Source organism: Lithobates pipiens, unplaced genomic scaffold (genome assembly GCF_037356315.1).
Source record: "Lithobates pipiens isolate NorthernLeopardFrog02 unplaced genomic scaffold, aLitPip1_a1.2 Scaffold_19, whole genome shotgun sequence".
Taxonomy (NCBI): domain Eukaryota; kingdom Metazoa; phylum Chordata; class Amphibia; order Anura; family Ranidae; genus Lithobates; species Lithobates pipiens.
Window position 1 is genome coordinate 264,322,674 of NW_027507764.1, and position 22,386 is coordinate 264,345,059.

The 22,386-nt window shown below is 47.7% G+C and overlaps 1 pseudogene; it reads left to right on the forward strand.

Moving 5' to 3' along the window:
* The first annotated feature begins 433 nt into the window (after positions 1–433).
* Positions 434–2,485, forward strand: LOC143998276 (vasculin-like protein 1 pseudogene; annotated as a pseudogene).
* The last annotated feature ends 19,901 nt before the right edge of the window (positions 2,486–22,386 follow it).

Here is a 22,386-nt window from a genome sequence, read left to right on the forward strand (position 1 = left end):
ATCAATCTGGGGGTTATGAGCTTGCAACCATGGCATCCCCAAAATGATTGTAAAATGTGGTGAGGAGATAACATTGAGGCATAACAGTTCTTGGTGGTTCGGTAAAATGTCAGCAGGCAGTGGTTGAGTCTTGTGGGTGATGGGCCCAGATTTGATGTTGGATCAGCTAATTGTATGAACAGTCTTTGTAGTCAGAGTCTTCACTCGGAAATACGATAACCCTAACTACCAAGACCTGAGGTGTGCCCTGGCCTGGCTGGTCAGTATGCCTACAAGAGGGTATACCCTGAATGAATATGTATGAAATGTAAATGAAATGACGAAAGTATGGGGGAAGAGAAAATGCTTACCACAGGGAAAATGCTGTGACCAGAAAATGCTACGAATGAAATGCTGCGACAGAAAAATGCTACGAATGAAAGCTGCAACCTAAATGGCACAGCATGACTTTGTACCTGCTTGGCTTAACTTCTCCACACCTCAGTCCTCCAAGTCCTCTGTAGGCGTTGAGAAACATGTCGAGCATCTTCCCGGGGGCGAGGGTCGTCTGGGGGTGAGTCGCAGAAGACACAACTCTTCCGATGGCTTCTTCAACAATGGAACCCTCCGCACCACAGGCGGAGACTCGTGGCACCAGCCGTCTCTTCTCTGCCATGATTCTGTGGACTCTGGGGTCTCTAAAGGCACCAACCAGTCCTCCCAGTCAGGATGGCATGGAGGATCGCGGGAAAGGTTTGACAGCGCCTCGCAGAGGAGCAAATGGGTGCGGCGGGACAGGCGCTTCCAGCCATCATCACCGCAATGGCAACAGCCTCTCTCGTAAGAATGCTTCCATGTCGGACAAGCAGTCTGCGAAGACCCGAGAGAAAAAGAACGCGGACAAGAAAAAGCTGCAGTTTGAAGAGGAGGACTTTCCATCTTTGAATCCTGAGCCTGGGAAGCAGGTTACCCCAAACAAACAGAGCCAGAACCCCAACCGGAGTCTGGGAAAACCCTCCCAGCTCCAAGCAGCCACTGAAGATGCTAGTCATCAAGAAGATCTCCAAGGAGGATCCATCTGCTTTCTCTGCTGCTTTTGCTTCGCCCGTACCTCACCTTTCTAATGGAAACAGCAAGAGTAACCCCAGTGGGCCCATCATCTACAAAAAACTTGTCCCCAAACCTGCATCTGCCTCCTCCAAGCCTGGCTCCTTATTTTTCAACAGAGATTCTGCCTTCACCAGCCCCATATTGGCCCCAGCACCTGTACTAACCTCCCCTAAAGAGGGCACAGCCAGTGTTACCCCGCCACTGGAACTTAGCATCTCACGGCTTACACGCATGACTCTCCGCGTTCCGGACAAGAAGAGCGAATTTCTAAAGGCCTTGAAGGACGAGCAAGTTGCTGACCAGACCGAGGACAGAGATCGGGATAAACTGGAAGATGTGCAGAATCAAAGCCCCACCGAACTAAACAACGGAGACGGTGAGCACATCGAGGAGAGCCTCCATCTCAACGGCATTTCTGATTCTCTAGAAGAGCAGCGCGGCCAGCTGTCTTATTCACTGGAAGCAGAACACAGATTACTGAAAGAGATGGGCTGGCAAGAGTCTCCAGAGAATGACGACGACGACTGCCTTCCACTCACAGAGGAGGAGCTGCAAGAGTTCTATATAAAATCCCAGCAGCTGAAAAGTCACAGCATTGGACTAAATGGCTTCCTCCGACGACCCCGAAGATGTGCTTTGTTTGCTTGGCATAGCCCTCTGACCCCAGACCCCAGCTCAGAGATGGACTCCAGTAGCTCCGACACGTCAGACGACGAATCGTGATCCTTAAGACAGCGACAAAAAATGCTTTGTTTCCCACGCGTTTGGGGACGGGGCGCCCCCTCTTTCTTGTGAAGATCGGTAAAATGGCCAATGACAGCCGGAGGGGGAGTGAGGGAACGTGGTTTGTCCTTTCTCTTCTTCCTAGGAGCACAAACACGATTTCTGCAAGTTCCAGAGACTCCAAGGAGATTTTCTTTTTTTCTCAGTTTTTGTTTTTTCCTAATTTTTTTATGGAGCTCGGCATACACATCACTGCAGATGACAAAGCTTCTAACGGCATTCGATTTAAATCAGACTTAACCCACTAAAAAAATTTAAATCAGCCACTGTTGGGGAAACCTTTTAATCACGGCGACCCCATTCGCAGCACTAGTTCTGGCGGGTACTATGGAGCAAATCTAGCTTTGGGAATCATTTGCATCTGTAAAATATTCTAAGGAATTCCTCTTTTTTTTTCTCTTCTAAGCCTTGACATTCAGGGTGAATTGTAAAATAAAATAAAAACGAGATTTTGGGGGAAAATGACCGTTCTCGGGGGAAGATTTCAGAAGATTAATTTGATAACATTATTTACAGATTAAAGAAAAAAAATCTGGTTACCTGTATGTGAGGCGATGATGGCACAGCAGCTAATAACCTGGAAATAAATATTTTGCATCAGTTTGCCAAAAAAAAAAAAAAACGAATGCAAGCTGCAACAGGAAAATGCAAAGACTGAAATGCTGCAACAGGAAAAAGCTACAAATGAAATGCTAATGACAGGAAAAGGCTAATGACAGGAAAAGCTATGAATAAAATGCTGTGACAGGAAAATGTTACTAATGAAATGCTATGACAGGAAAATGCTGCAAATGAAACGATACGACAGGAAAACGCTACGACAGGAAAACGCTACGAATGAAATGCTGTCACGGGAAAACACTCCGACAGGAAAACGCTACAACAGTAAAAACTACGACGGAATGCTGTGAACGAAAAGCTATGACAGAACACACTAATGACAGAAACACACTAATGACAAAACGTAAAAAATTATTTTCTCCATACACTTCAATGGCCATGTATGCGGGTGGTGGTGCTGAGTGCCACGGGGGGTAAAATTCCTGTCGTGGCATGTCTACACCACTGACCGCTGACTACCCAACTAAATGCGGAATGGTTGAGCGGAGGTAAAAAAGTGACTCAACCACCACCCCCAACCGCTAGTGTGAATGAGCCCCTGAAGTAACTCTGGCTCCATGTTTGGCCATACACTTGACCAATGTTCCTGGTGTGGATTAACAGATCAACAATACCCCTATTCAGGAATGTTCTTTGAAAAAGCGATTGGACAGAAAACATTTCTCGTCATTTGAAAGTAGCACCTTGCCAGCCTGGGCTGAGAAAGAAATATTTAATTCCATTCGGTATTTAGGAATTCACTGCTGCTGCTAGCATTGACCATTAGACCTTAATTAGAAAAGATCTTGGAGGACTGAACAAGAAGTAGGTAGATACACAGTGACATATTGTCCCTGTGTAGGTAGATACACAGTGACATATTGTCCCTATGTAGGTCTATATACTGTAGTGATGCCAATTGAAGGGAGAGAGGAGCTGGCAGGTGGGCGGCCCACTCGGGAAGCGGAATTAGCACATGGAGAGAGGAGCTGGCAAGCGGCCAACCCCCCCACGGGAACACCGGGGGACGCAGGCGGGCGGCCCCCACGTGAAGTCAGATCTGCACACAGAGGGAGGAGCTGGCGGTGGGCGAGCACTCCCCCCCGCATGAGCACCAAGCAAGGCAGGTGGCCCCCCCCCGTGGAAAATAACCTGCACAGGGAAATAGCAACTGGTGGGTGATCACCCCCCTGCATAAGCGCCGGGAGAAGCGGGCAAGCTCCTCATGGAGTCTAACCTGAACAGGGAGCTGGCAGCGGCCAATCTTCCTCCGGCGTGAGCCCCAGGAGAATCTGGCGGGCGGGCGAACACCCCCTGTGTGACAAGAAGGTGGGTAGGCAGGAAGTCTCCCCTGTGGTGCCCCGTGTGAGCACCGAGAGAGGAACCTCCACCATAGTTGCTGATGACCGCTGTTCAGTAAGAAACCGGAAGTGAAGTGTGACGGCATAACCCAGAAAAGAGCCAATGAAGGCTCTGATGGAGGAGGAGGGATTTAAACCACTCAGACTCCTCCTACAAATTCAGGCTAGCCTGTGGCCAGCCTTTCAACCTGTTGTTTGGATTGCAGAGGAATATTGTGTTGCAGGACGAAGGCATGGTCGATGAAACAGCTACAGGTGCCTGAATCACTTATGGCCTAGACCTGGAGTGCCCCTTCTGGAAGCTGTAAGGAGACAGGACCAGCAATATGAGAAGACCTTGATAGAGTCAATGCACAAAGATTATGAGGAGGAGAGTCAAACTTACGAGTCTTGTTGGGGCACATGTTTGCATAGTGACTGGCTCCTCCGCAATGGAGACAGAGATTATTCAGGCGGGCACTGCTTTTCCTCTGGTGTCAATGGTGAACGAAACAGGCCTAACTGCATAGGCTCCAGAGCCTCGGTAATGGCAGTAGGTAGTGGGGTCACGGGAGTAGATGGGTTACTAGTTATCCTGGGTAGCATCCATCCATGGGCCGATACTGGTTGGTAGAGACAGTTGGATCCGCTCTTCCAAGGAATTGGAGATCCCAACATGAGCCGGTTCGTCTTGAATTACTTCCAAAAGTCCTTGGCGGAACTGAAATCGGAGAGCGGCATTGTTCCATTGTGTATGTGAACTCCACCATTTAAAGTCTGTCACATAGTCCTCTACAGGCCTACAGCCCTGCTGCAGGGTGTGAAGGCTGACCTCGGCTGTGGTGGTACGTTGGAGGTCATCATAGAGTTTGGCCATTTCGTTCAAAAAGGAATCCATAGTATTCACCAAAGGGCTGGCTTGTTCCAACAGGTGGTGAACCCAGGTCTGGGGTTCCCCCTGAAGCAATGAAATGATGAACCCCACCTTGGTGCTTTCCAAGGAGAAGGTGTGGGGTTGTAGCAGAAAATACAAATGGCGGGCATTCCTAAAGGCACGGAAACTTGCTGTCGTCTCCTGTAAACCTCAGTGCTTCCATAGCTGAGCCCCCCTTTTCGGACTTCACGTGGCTGGATTGTACTGTCACGTACCTTACAGCAGAGCCCGAAATGACGAGGGTGGCCTCTTGCACTTTCCCGGTCCTAGCACCCCTGGAGGTTGAGACAGGAACTGCTAGGGCAGCGGGAGGGTGCAGATGCCTGCAGACAAGTGACTGAAGATCAGGAACTCCGGAGCCTATGTGGAGGAGGTGAGACACTGATCACCAGACTTGTCCAGGAAAAGTCTAACAGGATCACTTGCAGAGTCAGGAACAGGCAGGAGTTGGCAACAGGCTGGCAGCGAGGTACACAATCAGGAATCAGACTCATAGTAGGGGACAGGCAGAGGTTGTCAACAGATTGGCAGCAGGGTACAAGATCAGTTACAGCGGTTCTCTGACACAATGTAATTGAAGCTTGACAAGAAAAGAGCCCATCATGCCCTTCTGGGAGAGAGACATTTAACCTCAGACATGAATGTGAGATTCTTATGTTCACTAAGAATGAGAACCGGCACAGTGGTACCTTCGAGGAGATGTCTCCATTTTTTTCAGGGCTAAAATGATTGCCAACAGTTCTCTGTCACCAATCTCATAATTGCACTCCGCAGGTGACACTTTCTTGGAAAAGTAGCCACAAGGATGCAAAGTGCTCACAGAGGTAGGACGTTGAGACGGAAGGGTACTAACTCCAGTCTCAGAAGCATCAACTTCAAGGATAATAGGTAACATAGGATCAGGATGTGCCAACACAGAAGCAGAAACAAAGGCAGCCTTGAGACTCTCAAAGGCCTTTACGGACTCCAGAGACCAATTCTGTGGGTTCTTTCTGGTCATATCAGTCAGGGGCTTGACTAGACATGAGAAGTTACTAATAAACTTCTGATAATAGTTGGCAAAGCCCAGGAAATGCTGCAGAAGATGTAAACCCATGGGTCAGGGCCACTGTAGGACTGCTGAAAGTTTCTCTGGGTCCATCGAAAAACCAGCAGTGGAACTGACATAGCCCAGGAATTTAACCTGTTCACGGTGGAACTCTCACTTCTCCAGTTTACAATAGAGATTTTTCTCTTCATTTCTGAAGCACACGACAGACATCTGTGTGATGGCTCTCTAGGGAAAATATGAGGATATCATTGAGATAAACCACCACACAAAACTGCAACAAATCTCGGAGGACGAGGTACTCATAATGGTCTGTTCTGGTATTAAATGCAGTTTTCCACTCATGACCATCCTTAATCCTCACAAGATTGTATGCCCCTCTCAAATCAAGCTTCATGAAAACTGTTCCCCTTGAGGCAGTCAAATAATGGAATCAGATAGGAATCAGGAATCAGATAGGCATTCTTAATCGTGAAACGATTGAGACCCCTATCAATACAAGATCTCAGTTCACCACTCTTCTTCTTCTTCACAAAGAAGAAACCAGCACCAGAAGGGAATGAGGATTTGCAGATGAAACCTAAAGAAAGTGCATCTGCAACATACTCCTTCATGGCCTTATACTCCAAGACGGACAAATGGTAAACCCGGCAATGAGGGGGTATGGCACCAGGTTGAAGGTCAATTGCACAATCATACGGCCGGTGTGGAGGCAAACTACCGGCTTGACCTTTGTCAAAGATATCGCTTCAATTTCAGTACACCTCAGGCAGGGAGGAGAGTGAAGAGGTGCACATGAACTACCTCCTGGAGGCAGGTCTTATTGCATTGTGGCAACCAGGAGAGAACCTCAACACAGAGCCAATCAATAGAGGTGTTGTGCCTCTGTAACCAAGGATAATCAATAACCAGCGGAAACTTAGGTGAGGAAATAACTTGGAATTGGATTATCTCATGGTGAAGAGCCCCTACAGCCATGGAAGACATATCTGTCTAATGAGTCACATGGGCAGGCTGTATAGGTCTCCTGTCAAGAGCCTCAATGGCGAGTGGAGTATCACGCATCTGCAGCAGAATCGAGTGCTTTGATACATAGGCAGTGAACAGGCCTGCAGCCCCAGAGTCGATTAGAGCCTGTATTTTGAAGAACGACTCAGCCCAAGAAAGGGTAACCAAAACCAGGGGCTTATCTTTCTGGATAACTGGGGATGAAACAACTCCACTCAATGTCTGTCCATGACAGGACCTTAAGCTTCAGGCATTCTCTGGATGGGTAGGAAAAGATTTCAAAAAGTGACCTGCCTGACCACAATAAAGGCACAATCTCTCTCTCCTCCTAAAGGTTATCTCATCCGCAGAGAGGCACGTGAAGCCCAAATGGGTTCACCTTCACTGACCATCTCGGTATGAGGAGGCATGGGACGTGAGGGGGGTACGAACGAGACTGCAAGTGCGAGAGTCTCCCTGAGTCTGGAGTCAATGAGGATGGCAAACGTGATCAACTTCTCCAGCTCAATGGGTATATCTCGAGCTGCTATCTCATCCTTGATGGTCCTTAAGAGACCATGAGAAAAAGCAGCCACAGAGGCCACATTGTTCCAAGCGACCTCTGTTGCCAGAATACGGAATTGAATGGCATAGTCTGCAATAGTTCTCGTACTCTGTTCGATGGACATGAGGCACTTGGCAGCATGAGGGAGCATCAAATACAGTTTTAAAGGAGGCCACAAACTCAGGGTAAGTCAAGACAATGTTTTTTTGCATCTCCCATAGAGGTTTTGCCCAGGCCAAGGCTCTCTCAGAAAGCAAATATATCAAAAAACCTACTTTTCTACTGTCCATGGGAAATGCCTGGGGCAGCATCTCAAAGTATATCTCAACCTGGTTGAGAAACCCTCTACGTTGAACTGGATCACCCCCAAATTTCTGGGGAAGCAGAGGGGAACCAGACATACATCTTTTAGAGCTAATACTTGAGGCGGGTGCCAGCACAGAAACTGGGCCACCAGCAGGGATGGCCTGCAACTCAGGTTGTACCAGAGCAGCCAAAGTGGGAGATTCCAGGTGAGTAGTGCAACTCAGGAGCGTTTGTAACCCCATGGCAAACTGATCCATGCGGTGATGTCGCTCATCCAATCTGGAAAAAATATTACCAAGTGGATTGACTGTATATTCTGAATTTACAGTATGGCCTTAGCCTACTGTCAGAAACAATGAAATCAGACAGAGACAGAAGTACAGTTAAATCACACTTGTTTAATAATAAAAGTAAATAGAACAAACGTAGTCAAAACATAGCCAGAGTTCCTTAACCGTAATGGATAGTCAGACAAGCCAAACGTCAGTGAGCCGGAGATGAGCGTAGTAAAACAGCAAGCAGGATCTGTAGTCAGAAGGGATGTCAGCCAAGCAAGTCTTTTAACAGGAATGCAGGAGAGCATCTCTGCAATGTTGACTAAGGCGAAGGCAGAGCTCCTCTAGGCTGGACGGCTTAAGTAAGCAGGACTGATGAACAGGATATCAGCAACAGCTGAGTAACTGTGGAGAGACAGTAGCTGGCAAATGGCCGACAGCTGATCAGCCAGCTCAGAGAAGGTAAGGCTGAGCCCAGCCCTGACACCCACACCTAGACTCCACATCCCAAGCCTCTGACCGTGTCACCTCTCTACACAATCTACTACATGCAGAAGACTTATACGATGTCTGGAGATGTCAGGAGCACACGTCTGAAAGGGACTATACATATTTCTTTGCTAGACACAGGACTTATTTGCGTATTATTTGTCACAAACAAATGGCTGCTGCAAAATGTGTCTGCCTCAAACATGCGTGGCATCATGAGGCCTGACCATGCAGCCATATCTATAATGATAGCCAAGAAGGATGTTAATTCAAAGCATTTTGATCCAACAAGGGGCTAGAGCAAAAAACACCACAATCTCAAACTCAATGCCCTCACCACTGAAATCCATAGGTTAGAATCCCAGAACAAACACAACCCCACACCCACTATCACTAATACCCTTCACAAACTCAGAGAAGATTTAAGAATTCTGTCACAGCGCTATGACAAAAGATTAAAAAAAATAAGAAAAAAGGTTTAACGTCCTTAAAAAATGAAGCAACGATTATTTAGGTAGCCATATAAGCCATAGAGGTATTGTCAAAATAACTGCTACATGCTAAGGGGTTGGTAGTATCTGAGTAAAGATGGTAATATGGTGAAAAAATGGAATGAGCCTATGATTTCATCCAAATGCTCGAACTTCAGCCCATGTGGCAACCTGTTTGACAGGAACCATGTATAATTTCTATTGCTTCTATATGATGCAGTCTCTCAATGTCACTGGTTCCTAAGCTTGCACCCCCAGCATCCCTTGAAACCACTGACATCATGGGTAATCTTTGTTCCTTTTAACCACTTGCCAACTGCATATATATACACGTTGCGGTTGGCCAGTGATTCTCCCAGGATTATGGCTGAAGATATCAGTTATAACCTAGTATTGTTTTTTACAGCCGGCGACCGGGTTTCTCTTGAAAGCATTCCGAGTGGCTCTTGAGCCGCTGGAACACTTTCAGATGCTGAAGGGTCTGGTACGGATTTTTAGGGGGGCCCCCCCCACGCCATTTTTTTTTGAAAATTTTGGCGCGGGGTTCCCCTTAATATCCATAACCTGACCTGAAGGGCCTGATATGGAATTTAGGGTAACCCCCATGCATTTTTTTAAAAATTTTGGTTATGGGGCTCCCCTTTGGGGAAATTCCATGGCATTTTTATCAATGAGCTTTTATGTTTCTTGTCGGACTGACAATTCATTATAGCTGTGAATAGTTTTAAATTACTTTTTTTCCTTTAGAAATGTCATTTTGCTGTCAGACTGCTCTAAACACAGGAAACATGCACCCCTTTACAGGCATACTATGAAATTTAAAGGAATATTACACTTTTATTGTTTCACTTTCAGCATTATTAAAATCACTGATCCTGGAAAAATGGCCAGTTTTAAAACTTTTTTTTGCATTGATACATATCCCCTGGGGCAGGACCCAGGTCCTCAAACACTTTTTATGACAATACCATGCATATAAGCCTTTAAAATTAGCACTTTTGATTTCTCCCATAGACTTTTAGTGTTGAAAATATTTTTATTGAAACACGTCAGGTAAAAAACAAAACGATAAAACAGTAACCATCGTGAGACAAATGCAAGCAGGAACAGTAACAGGAGTACATTTACGGGGGTCGGTTAATGACTATCGGCCACAGCCGGTCCCCGATGGGAAGCTTGGAGGGTAGGGAAAACGGCCTGCTCTCCGATCCATGAGGCCCCAGTAGTCAAACTTACGAGTCTTGTTGGGGCACATGTTTGCATAGTGACTGGCTCCTCCGCAATGGAGACAGAGATTATTCAGGCGGGCACTGCTTTTCCTCTGGTGTCAATGGTGAACGAAACAGGCCTAACTGCATAGGCTCCAGAGCCTCGGTAATGGCAGTAGGTAGTGGGGTCACGGGAGTAGATGGGTTACTAGTTATCCTGGGTAGCATCCATCCATGGGCCGATACTGGTTGGTAGAGACACTGATCACCAGACTTGTCCAGGAAAAGTCTAACAGGATCACTTGCAGAGTCAGGAACAGGCAGGAGTTGGCAACAGGCTGGCAGCGAGGTACACAATCAGGAATCAGACTCATAGTAGGGGACAGGCAGAGGTTGTCAACAGATTGGCAGCAGGGTACAAGATCAGTTACAGCGGTTCTCTGACACAATGTAATTGAAGCTTGACAAGAAAAGAGCCCATCATGCCCTTCTGGGAGAGAGACATTTAACCTCAGACATGAATGTGAGATTCTTATGTTCACTAAGAATGAGAACCGGCACAGTGGTACCTTCGAGGAGATGTCTCCATTTTTTTCAGGGCTAAAATGATTGCCAACAGTTCTCTGTCACCAATCTCATAATTGCACTCCGCAGGTGACACTTTCTTGGAAAAGTAGCCACAAGGATGCAAAGTGCTCACAGAGGTAGGACGTTGAGACGGAAGGGTACTAACTCCAGTCTCAGAAGCATCAACTTCAAGGATAATAGGTAACATAGGATCAGGATGTGCCAACACAGAAGCAGAAACAAAGGCAGCCTTGAGACTCTCAAAGGCCTTTACGGACTCCAGAGACCAATTCTGTGGGTTCTTTCTGGTCATATCAGTCAGGGGCTTGACTAGACATGAGAAGTTACTAATAAACTTCTGATAATAGTTGGCAAAGCCCAGGAAATGCTGCAGAAGATGTAAACCCATGGGTCAGGGCCACTGTAGGACTGCTGAAAGTTTCTCTGGGTCCATCGAAAAACCAGCAGTGGAACTGACATAGCCCAGGAATTTAACCTGTTCACGGTGGAACTCTCACTTCTCCAGTTTACAATAGAGATTTTTCTCTTCATTTCTGAAGCACACGACAGACATCTGTGTGATGGCTCTCTAGGGAAAATATGAGGATATCATTGAGATAAACCACCACACAAAACTGCAACAAATCTCGGAGGACGAGGTACTCATAATGGTCTGTTCTGGTATTAAATGCAGTTTTCCACTCATGACCATCCTTAATCCTCACAAGATTGTATGCCCCTCTCAAATCAAGCTTCATGAAAACTGTTCCCCTTGAGGCAGTCAAATAATGGAATCAGATAGGAATCAGGAATCAGATAGGCATTCTTAATCGTGAAACGATTGAGACCCCTATCAATACAAGATCTCAGTTCACCACTCTTCTTCTTCTTCACAAAGAAGAAACCAGCACCAGAAGGGAATGAGGATTTGCAGATGAAACCTAAAGAAAGTGCATCTGCAACATACTCCTTCATGGCCTTATACTCCAAGACGGACAAATGGTAAACCCGGCAATGAGGGGGTATGGCACCAGGTTGAAGGTCAATTGCACAATCATACGGCCGGTGTGGAGGCAAACTACCGGCTTGACCTTTGTCAAAGATATCGCTTCAATTTCAGTACACCTCAGGCAGGGAGGAGAGTGAAGAGGTGCACATGAACTACCTCCTGGAGGCAGGTCTTATTGCATTGTGGCAACCAGGAGAGAACCTCAACACAGAGCCAATCAATAGAGGTGTTGTGCCTCTGTAACCAAGGATAATCAATAACCAGCGGAAACTTAGGTGAGGAAATAACTTGGAATTGGATTATCTCATGGTGAAGAGCCCCTACAGCCATGGAAGACATATCTGTCTAATGAGTCACATGGGCAGGCTGTATAGGTCTCCTGTCAAGAGCCTCAATGGCGAGTGGAGTATCACGCATCTGCAGCAGAATCGAGTGCTTTGATACATAGGCAGTGAACAGGCCTGCAGCCCCAGAGTCGATTAGAGCCTGTATTTTGAAGAACGACTCAGCCCAAGAAAGGGTAACCAAAACCAGGGGCTTATCTTTCTGGATAACTGGGGATGAAACAACTCCACTCAATGTCTGTCCATGACAGGACCTTAAGCTTCAGGCATTCTCTGGATGGGTAGGAAAAGATTTCAAAAAGTGACCTGCCTGACCACAATAAAGGCACAATCTCTCTCTCCTCCTAAAGGTTATCTCATCCGCAGAGAGGCACGTGAAGCCCAAATGGGTTCACCTTCACTGACCATCTCGGTATGAGGAGGCATGGGACGTGAGGGGGGTACGAACGAGACTGCAAGTGCGAGAGTCTCCCTGAGTCTGGAGTCAATGAGGATGGCAAACGTGATCAACTTCTCCAGCTCAATGGGTATATCTCGAGCTGCTATCTCATCCTTGATGGTCCTTAAGAGACCATGAGAAAAAGCAGCCACAGAGGCCACATTGTTCCAAGCGACCTCTGTTGCCAGAATACGGAATTGAATGGCATAGTCTGCAATAGTTCTCGTACTCTGTTCGATGGACATGAGGCACTTGGCAGCATGAGGGAGCATCAAATACAGTTTTAAAGGAGGCCACAAACTCAGGGTAAGTCAAGACAATGTTTTTTTGCATCTCCCATAGAGGTTTTGCCCAGGCCAAGGCTCTCTCAGAAAGCAAATATATCAAAAAACCTACTTTTCTACTGTCCATGGGAAATGCCTGGGGCAGCATCTCAAAGTATATCTCAACCTGGTTGAGAAACCCTCTACGTTGAACTGGATCACCCCCAAATTTCTGGGGAAGCAGAGGGGAACCAGACATACATCTTTTAGAGCTAATACTTGAGGCGGGTGCCAGCACAGAAACTGGGCCACCAGCAGGGATGGCCTGCAACTCAGGTTGTACCAGAGCAGCCAAAGTGGGAGATTCCAGGTGAGTAGTGCAACTCAGGAGCGTTTGTAACCCCATGGCAAACTGATCCATGCGGTGATGTCGCTCATCCAATCTGGAAAAAATATTACCAAGTGGATTGACTGTATATTCTGAATTTACAGTATGGCCTTAGCCTACTGTCAGAAACAATGAAATCAGACAGAGACAGAAGTACAGTTAAATCACACTTGTTTAATAATAAAAGTAAATAGAACAAACGTAGTCAAAACATAGCCAGAGTTCCTTAACCGTAATGGATAGTCAGACAAGCCAAACGTCAGTGAGCCGGAGATGAGCGTAGTAAAACAGCAAGCAGGATCTGTAGTCAGAAGGGATGTCAGCCAAGCAAGTCTTTTAACAGGAATGCAGGAGAGCATCTCTGCAATGTTGACTAAGGCGAAGGCAGAGCTCCTCTAGGCTGGACGGCTTAAGTAAGCAGGACTGATGAACAGGATATCAGCAACAGCTGAGTAACTGTGGAGAGACAGTAGCTGGCAAATGGCCGACAGCTGATCAGCCAGCTCAGAGAAGGTAAGGCTGAGCCCAGCCCTGACACCCACACCTAGACTCCACATCCCAAGCCTCTGACCGTGTCACCTCTCTACACAATCTACTACATGCAGAAGACTTATACGATGTCTGGAGATGTCAGGAGCACACGTCTGAAAGGGACTATACATATTTCTTTGCTAGACACAGGACTTATTTGCGTATTATTTGTCACAAACAAATGGCTGCTGCAAAATGTGTCTGCCTCAAACATGCGTGGCATCATGAGGCCTGACCATGCAGCCATATCTATAATGATAGCCAAGAAGGATGTTAATTCAAAGCATTTTGATCCAACAAGGGGCTAGAGCAAAAAACACCACAATCTCAAACTCAATGCCCTCACCACTGAAATCCATAGGTTAGAATCCCAGAACAAACACAACCCCACACCCACTATCACTAATACCCTTCACAAACTCAGAGAAGATTTAAGAATTCTGTCACAGCGCTATGACAAAAGATTAAAAAAAATAAGAAAAAAGGTTTAACGTCCTTAAAAAATGAAGCAACGATTATTTAGGTAGCCATATAAGCCATAGAGGTATTGTCAAAATAACTGCTACATGCTAAGGGGTTGGTAGTATCTGAGTAAAGATGGTAATATGGTGAAAAAATGGAATGAGCCTATGATTTCATCCAAATGCTCGAACTTCAGCCCATGTGGCAACCTGTTTGACAGGAACCATGTATAATTTCTATTGCTTCTATATGATGCAGTCTCTCAATGTCACTGGTTCCTAAGCTTGCACCCCCAGCATCCCTTGAAACCACTGACATCATGGGTAATCTTTGTTCCTTTTAACCACTTGCCAACTGCATATATATACACGTTGCGGTTGGCCAGTGATTCTCCCAGGATTATGGCTGAAGATATCAGTTATAACCTAGTATTGTTTTTTACAGCCGGCGACCGGGTTTCTCTTGAAAGCATTCCGAGTGGCTCTTGAGCCGCTGGAACACTTTCAGATGCTGAAGGGTCTGGTACGGATTTTTAGGGGGGCCCCCCCCACGCCATTTTTTTTTGAAAATTTTGGCGCGGGGTTCCCCTTAATATCCATAACCTGACCTGAAGGGCCTGATATGGAATTTAGGGTAACCCCCATGCATTTTTTTAAAAATTTTGGTTATGGGGCTCCCCTTTGGGGAAATTCCATGGCATTTTTATCAATGAGCTTTTATGTTTCTTGTCGGACTGACAATTCATTATAGCTGTGAATAGTTTTAAATTACTTTTTTTCCTTTAGAAATGTCATTTTGCTGTCAGACTGCTCTAAACACAGGAAACATGCACCCCTTTACAGGCATACTATGAAATTTAAAGGAATATTACACTTTTATTGTTTCACTTTCAGCATTATTAAAATCACTGATCCTGGAAAAATGGCCAGTTTTAAAACTTTTTTTTGCATTGATACATATCCCCTGGGGCAGGACCCAGGTCCTCAAACACTTTTTATGACAATACCATGCATATAAGCCTTTAAAATTAGCACTTTTGATTTCTCCCATAGACTTTTAGTGTTGAAAATATTTTTATTGAAACACGTCAGGTAAAAAACAAAACGATAAAACAGTAACCATCGTGAGACAAATGCAAGCAGGAACAGTAACAGGAGTACATTTACGGGGGTCGGTTAATGACTATCGGCCACAGCCGGTCCCCGATGGGAAGCTTGGAGGGTAGGGAAAACGGCCTGCTCTCCGATCCATGAGGCCCCAGTAGTGAAAAATACTCATGGGTTACTACATGAGACAATATTTAATCAATAACATAAAGAAGATAGAAAGAGAGAGAGAAGAGGAAAGGGAGGAGAGGAGCAAAATAAAGAGGAACAAAGTGGTAGAGGGGAAAGCTAGATAGCAAGAGGAGAGGAGAGGGGAGGCAAGGGGGAGGGGCATGGGGGGGGGGGGGTAGGGAAGAGAGAGAGCCCACAATGACCTTATGCGTTCAAGATTTGGTTCTTTAAAGCGTCAGATGAGGAGAAGCGGAGCCAGATCGACCATTGAGATATAAATTTGGTGTAAGTGTCATTGTCCAGCGCCAACATCTCCTCCATTCTCATGGTGTCATTCATGATCGATACCCACCGTGACAATGGGGGAGTATTCGTCTTCTTCCAATAAGCAGGTATCAGTTGTCTAGCAGAGGACATAAAAAAGCGGAGCAATCTCTGTCTCTGCGATTTAATAGACCCGGGCAGTATGGAGAGTAATGCGATTTTCAGAGAGATAGGAACCGGAACATCAGCTAAGAGATTATAACAATCAAAAACCTGGGTCCAGAAGGGGCGGATCCTCTCACAGTCCCACCAGATATGCATGTAAGTTCCGACTGAAGCTTCACAGCGCCAGCAGGTAGCTGGCGTAGATGGGAAGATTTTGTGTAAAGTAGCAGGGTCTCTGTACCATCTGGACAATAGCTTATAGTTCTTTTCTTGAGAGTAGCAGGAGATGGTAGACTTATGTGTGAAATGAAAAGAGGTTTGCCATTCCGGCACAGAGATGTCTTCACCCAAATCCGCAGACCACAGCCTAGTGTAATGTGGGAGTTGATCATGTGCTAACGTCTGCAGTAGGTTATATAAGGAGGATAGTAGGTGTTTGGGAGTTTCTGGGAGCGAGCACAGTTCCTCGAAGATGGTGAGCTTGCGATGTATTTGAGAGGAGGAGTGTAGGCGTTTGGTAAACGTGGACACATGTAGGGCCGTGAGCCAATCTCCGGAGTCTGCCGTGGGGACCGAGGTCCCCTGAGAAGGATGCACAAATGTGCGAGCTTGCGGCCACTCCGTACGCCTAAAGGGTCCTAGGGAGGCTGCCCCCGTACTTTGTGGTAGGGCAGGATGGTCAAAGAGGGACGTCAGGGGGCCTGGATCGGAGGAAAGGGTGGTGTTTAGCCCTGTCATATACCATAGCTTCAAGGAGGCCAAGGTCAGCGGGGATAAGGAGGTCATACGAGAGTAGTCTCGTTTGTATCCCCATAGAAGAGCCCGGAGATCCACAGGAGAAAGGTCCTGTTCAACGGACACCGAGGCCTTGCAAGGAGGACGGGGGAACCATTCTATAATGCGGGACATATGAGCAGCTGTGTAGTAGGTCTCAAAGTCAGGGAGGCCGGTACCTCCCATAGTCTTCGGGAGTGTAAGCAGTTTAAATTTGACTCTGGGGAGGCCCCTGTTCCACATGAAACTGATAGCTAGCGAGCGTAGGGAGATAAAAAATGATTTGGGGACGTGGATGGGGATCGTTTGAAATAAGTACAGGAACTTGGGTAGAGTGTCCATCTTTAGGATATTAATCCTTCCGAACCAGGGTAAGGAAGATCCCCCCCACTCCTCAAGGTCCTTCCGTATACGGCTAAGCAGGGGAATATAATTCAGGGAAAACAAATCAGCCAGGTTGGAGGGTATGATGACCCCTAGGTAAGAGATCCCCTTGGTTTGCCATTTAAATGAAAAGTTGGACTTTAGAAGGGACAGCGTGGAGGGGGTGAGGGATATGTTGAGGGCTTCTGTCTTAGAGATGTTGATCTTAAAGTTACTATGGACACCGAAACGTTGAAATTCCCTGAGTAGGGATGGTAGGGAGATGTGTGGATTCTGAATATACACAAGGAGGTCATCGGCATACAGGGAGAGTTTATGATGTGCAGATGGAGTTTGAATACCGAGGATGGAGGGGTTTTGTCGTATGGCACAGGCTAAATGTTCAATGATGATGACAAAGAGGAGGGGGGACAGGGGGCAGCCCTGTCTGGTGCCGTTTGCAATATCAAAGGGGGCTGATGCGGTTCCGTTAACCAGGACCGCAGCTGAGGGTCGTGAATATAGGGACATAACTTTAGAGATGAAGGGAGCTCCGAGGCCAAGTTGTTCTAGAGACAGCTGTAGAAACCTCCAACTGACCCTATCGAAGGCCTTTTCAGCATCGAAAGATAAGAGGCAAGCTCTCAGGTTTCTACGTTGGATCAGGGAAATAAGATGTATCGTCTTGGTGGTGTTGTCCCTTGCCTCCCTGCCAGGGACAAACCCCACTTGATCATTATGAATAATTTTAGGCAGTAGAGGGGACAGACGGGTAGCTAAAACTTTTGCGAATAGCTTAATATCTATATTGAGCAGGGAGATGGGCAGATAGCTACTGCATTGGGATGGGTCCTTGCCTGGTTTAGGGATAATAGAGATGTTAGCAGATAAGGAGTCCTTGGAAGGAAGGTTAGAGCTGTCTACCGAATTAAAGGCTTTTGTCAGAAGGGGTGCAAGTTGGGGGGCAAAAGTTTTGTAAAACCGGGGTGTAAAGCCGTCAGGGCCCGGACATTTTCCCACCTTAAGGGCTTTGATAGCCTGTAAAAATTCAGAGGTAAGTAGGGGCTCATCCAGGGCCGTTGCGTCCACCTTGTCGATAGTAGGGAGGGCGGTCTCCAAAATATAAGCTTGCATGGGGTCAGGAGATGGGGGGGACCTATCTGGAGGGGTTGCATGCGGAAGGTTATAAAGCTGTGAGTAGTATTGCCTAAAGGATGCAGATATCCCAGAGGTGTTAAACGTTTTTGTATGGTCCGATTGAACGATGAAGGGGATAGAATGTCGCGGGGGTCTGGGATGGATAACCCTAGCCAGATGTTTCCCACATTTGTTCACTAATGAGTAGAAATGGTTCCGCGCTTTATCCCTGGCAATCAGGGAGTGCGCGTCTAGGAGCTGGAGCAGGTCCCTGCGGGCGTTGGAAAGCTGAACAAAAACAGCATGATCCAGATCCTTTTTGTGAAGGGGTTCGAGGTCCGCAATGGTAGTAAGGAGTCTGCGTATGTCATGGGCTCGGGCCTTTTTAAGGCGAGAACCGTGTTGTATAAGGGTACCCCGGAGCACACATTTGAGTGTCTCCCATTGGTTCATAGGGGAGGTAGTGTCAGCGGAATGGTCACCTATAAAATCCTTAATGGCTTTAGAGACGTCCGCCAAACACACGGAGTCCCGCAGCAGGTTGTCGTTAAGTCTCCAGCTCGCTCCCCGACGGGTAGCAGGGGGGCGGACCAGGGACAGGTAGACGGGAGCATGGTCGGACCACAGAAAGTTACCGATCGACGTTTGGAGGGGCGTGTCTAGTAGTGATTGTGATATGAGAAAGTGGTCTAATCTACTGTAGGAGTTATGTGCAATTGAGAAGTAACTGTAATCCCTTTCCGTGGGATGCTGGATTCGCCAGGCATCCACCAGATGGGATGAATGTAAAAGTGATTTAATGCGTGTCAAGGTGGAATAAGGAACGGAAGACTTACCCGAGGATGTGTCTGCAGATGGGGAGAGGGCAATATTGAGATCACCGCCAATAATGAAAGCTGACCCTCCAAAGGAGGATAGTCTGGTGAGGACCGAGGAGAGGAACCGAGCCTGACCCACGTTCGGCACGTAGATGTTAGCCACTGTGAAGAGAAAATCATTTAGTTTCAGTTTTAAAAACAAATACCGACCCGAGTCATCTATGAGAGAGTCTAGGACCTCCGGATTAAAAGATTTATGAAAGGCAACAGATACCCCTTTAGATTTGGCCTGAGGATTAACACTGTGAAACCATTGCGAGTAATACCTATTGCGCAGGGCTGGAATAGCTCCCGCGCGAAAGTGTGTTTCTTGAAGCAGCAGAATTTTCGCACGCTTCTTGTGAAAATGGTAGAGTGTCTGGCTCCGCTTCTCAGGCGTGTTGAAACCTCTACAATTAAAGGAGGCAAAGGTTATGGAGCCGTCACTAGCCATGGGGGGGTCGCAGGGGGGAGCTCAGAATCAACATGATAAGTGTCACCATGGGCGAACCCTGTTGGGGTAGAGAACGGGAATAGAGGTAGGGTAGGGGGGGCAGGGGGAGAGGCAGAGGGTGGAAGGGTACAAGCAGAGAGAGGATGGAGGGAAGAAAAAAGGTAAGAAGAGAGAGAAAAGACAGTATAACAACCTTGTAGAGGGAGTAGCAAGAATCATAGGCATGGACACCCGCTCCCGGTAAAATAAACAGGGATACACGAAATACAATAGCTGTAAACATCAATCGTGGGAGACAGGCCCAAGAGGTCATGTAAAAAAAAATTGTGAGGAAGATAAAAACAAAAACAAAAAAGGCCACTAAGTGGCTCCAAAAAGTAAGCAGCATGTAGAAAAGAAGCCTAACATAAAGGCAAAAATCGGTGCCCCCCACAGTGCTCATGGGAACACCGTGGGGCGCACAGCAAAAACTAGAAATAAAAATAGAAAAAACAAACAAAAGAAAACCCGTAAGGGGGGGGGGGGGCGCGGAGTAGAATCACCGAGCCGGGCAGCTCCCAGCACCCCGGCCCCACGGGTAAACCGGATTCAGTTGCGACCTAAAAAGAAAACCAAATAACATAACAGCGAAAAGTATCTTAGCGGTCATCAGTAAATGCGTTAGTAAACCGGTATGAAATAAAGACATCTATGAGGCATAGGGGAAAAGACATGTAACAGGTCCCAGGGAGGGGACAAACCAAACATAGCAACAATTGTGAAGTATGGCAAGGGCAACCCAGGGGGGGCTGCTGCAGTTAGTGGGGTGCAGGGACAAGTCCTGAGATCATTCCAGGAACGGGCAAAAAAAAGGAAGGCATAACAGAGCACCCCCACTGTAAGGATATGGGGGGGATGCACAGTAACAGAAGACATAAGAAATATACAAAAAAAACCTGCAAACAAAAGGGTTAATCAGCAGCAAAGCTATTGGATCCTTTCGGGTCCCAGCACATCACGGGGACGGACCCCAGAGGTGGAGAAAGAAAACAGGCCCGGGTGGGCCCACAGGATCAGGTCAGTCGTTGGGGTCCTGAGGTAGCGGAGACCGAGGGGTGCGCCTGCGACCCTGTTTCTGCCATTGCGGGGTGTAGGGTAGACCAGGGGTGGTCGGAGCAAATGGCCAATCAGGCAACGTGACTTGAGGCAGTTCAAGCGTACTGAGAAATGCAGGCAAGTCCCCCAATGTACGAAATATGGCGGTTTTACCCGCGTGGTGCACTCGAAGATGGAACGGAAAACGCCATTGGTACTTGATCTGCCTCGCTTGTAGGAGTTGCGTGAGGGGTCTCAGGGATTTCCGCATTGCTAGCGTTTGGCGGGAGAGATCAGGAAGGAGCATGATAGGTGTTTCATTGAATAGAATCGACTGCTGAGTGCTGGCGGCCCTCATAATGTCCTCCTTTATTTTGTAGAAATGAACACGGCACAGAGTGTCACGGACGAAGGAGGGGTCAGGGGTGCGGGGGCCCGACGTGCGGTGTACCCGGTCCAGTTCAATCGGGTCATCTTTGGGGCGTTGAAGTAGTTGGTTAAAGATAGCCGTCACTGCGGCAGGTAGATTCTTGGGGTCAACCGACTCGGGAATCCCCCGTATACGTATGTTGTTGCGCCGACTGCGGTTTTCGAGGTCGTCTTGTTGGTATGAGAGTTGCTGGAGCAGGACAGTATGGGTATTAAGGATCCGATCATGTGATTTTACAGTGTCCCGCAGGCCATCTACTGTTGCATCCACATCGTCAAAGCGTACCCCCACATCCTTCCTCAGGTCAGAGATCTCCTTCCGATACGTTTCCTCGATCCTATGCTCACAGCGTTCAAAGTCAGCTTTAGTAGGGAGAGATCTCATGTAACTGTGCAGGGATCTGATCTGCGATTCCATGTCCCATCCATCTCCCGATCCCAGGGAGGCATTAGAACGGCTTCTGGTAAGCCTGGGGGAGAGGGCAGAGTCCTCAGAGTGAGAGAGCTGGCTGTGGGGACGCACCTGAGAATGCAGGGCTGATTCAGAGCGCGCCGGGGATGGAGGGGCCGGCGTCCCTTTAGATGCTGAGCGATGCTGTGAGGACAACCTGCCATGGCCAAAATAATCATCCAGGTCCCCTCCTGGGTGACGGCCAATGCCGCCCTTGTGTGCTTTGAGCTTGTCTTTCCCCATGAAGCTACGTTTGGTCCGGTTTACTGTCCGAAATGAGGGCCGTGGAGCCGGGGGAGCCGGGAGCGGAGTGTAGGTCCGACCTACCTCTCCATATGTCAGGTCAGGCCCTTATAAGTGAAAGTCTAGATCGTTTAGGAGGGGCTTGCATGCGGTCACGCGGTCACAATCATGAGATAGTTCAAAAGGAAAGCCACCATAGTAATTCCGGGAGATATTTTGGCTTATTATCTGAGAGGATTAAAAGTCCATCCAGGTAAAAGCAATGTAAAGTTGACAATCCCCTGCTGCATTAAGGTGAATGAGTACACATTGATATTCAGAGCAGAGTCTGTAATCAGAGGGAGTATGAGGCTGCAGGGAGTGCTTGTAGCAAGGATGTCTGCCTGAAATAGTGGGCCAGGAGGGCAGGCCGGGAGCCACAAACAAACGAGGGTGGAGGACCGCAGGTAGAAGCAAGTCTCCGTGAGGGGGGGTGGGAAGGCAATCAGGCCAGCGCGAGGAGGCAAACCGCGGCCGCAATTGGAGGCCCGAACGGCCGTGGAGCACTGTCCGGGGTAGCAGCTGTAGGCGACCCTGGGGATCCGTAGGCCTCAGTAGGCCGCACTAGGCCGGAGCCGGTCGCGGGCTCCCCGAGGGCCGCGGAAGTCCGAAACCGCCCCAAATGAGACCCGGGCGGGGGGAAGATGACAGAAGGGGACCGATGGCAGCCCCTTACCTCTCCCGCCGGCGTGGGCTCGGCGTCCTCAGGCGATCCCGGAGGCCAAAGATGGCGGCGGCCGG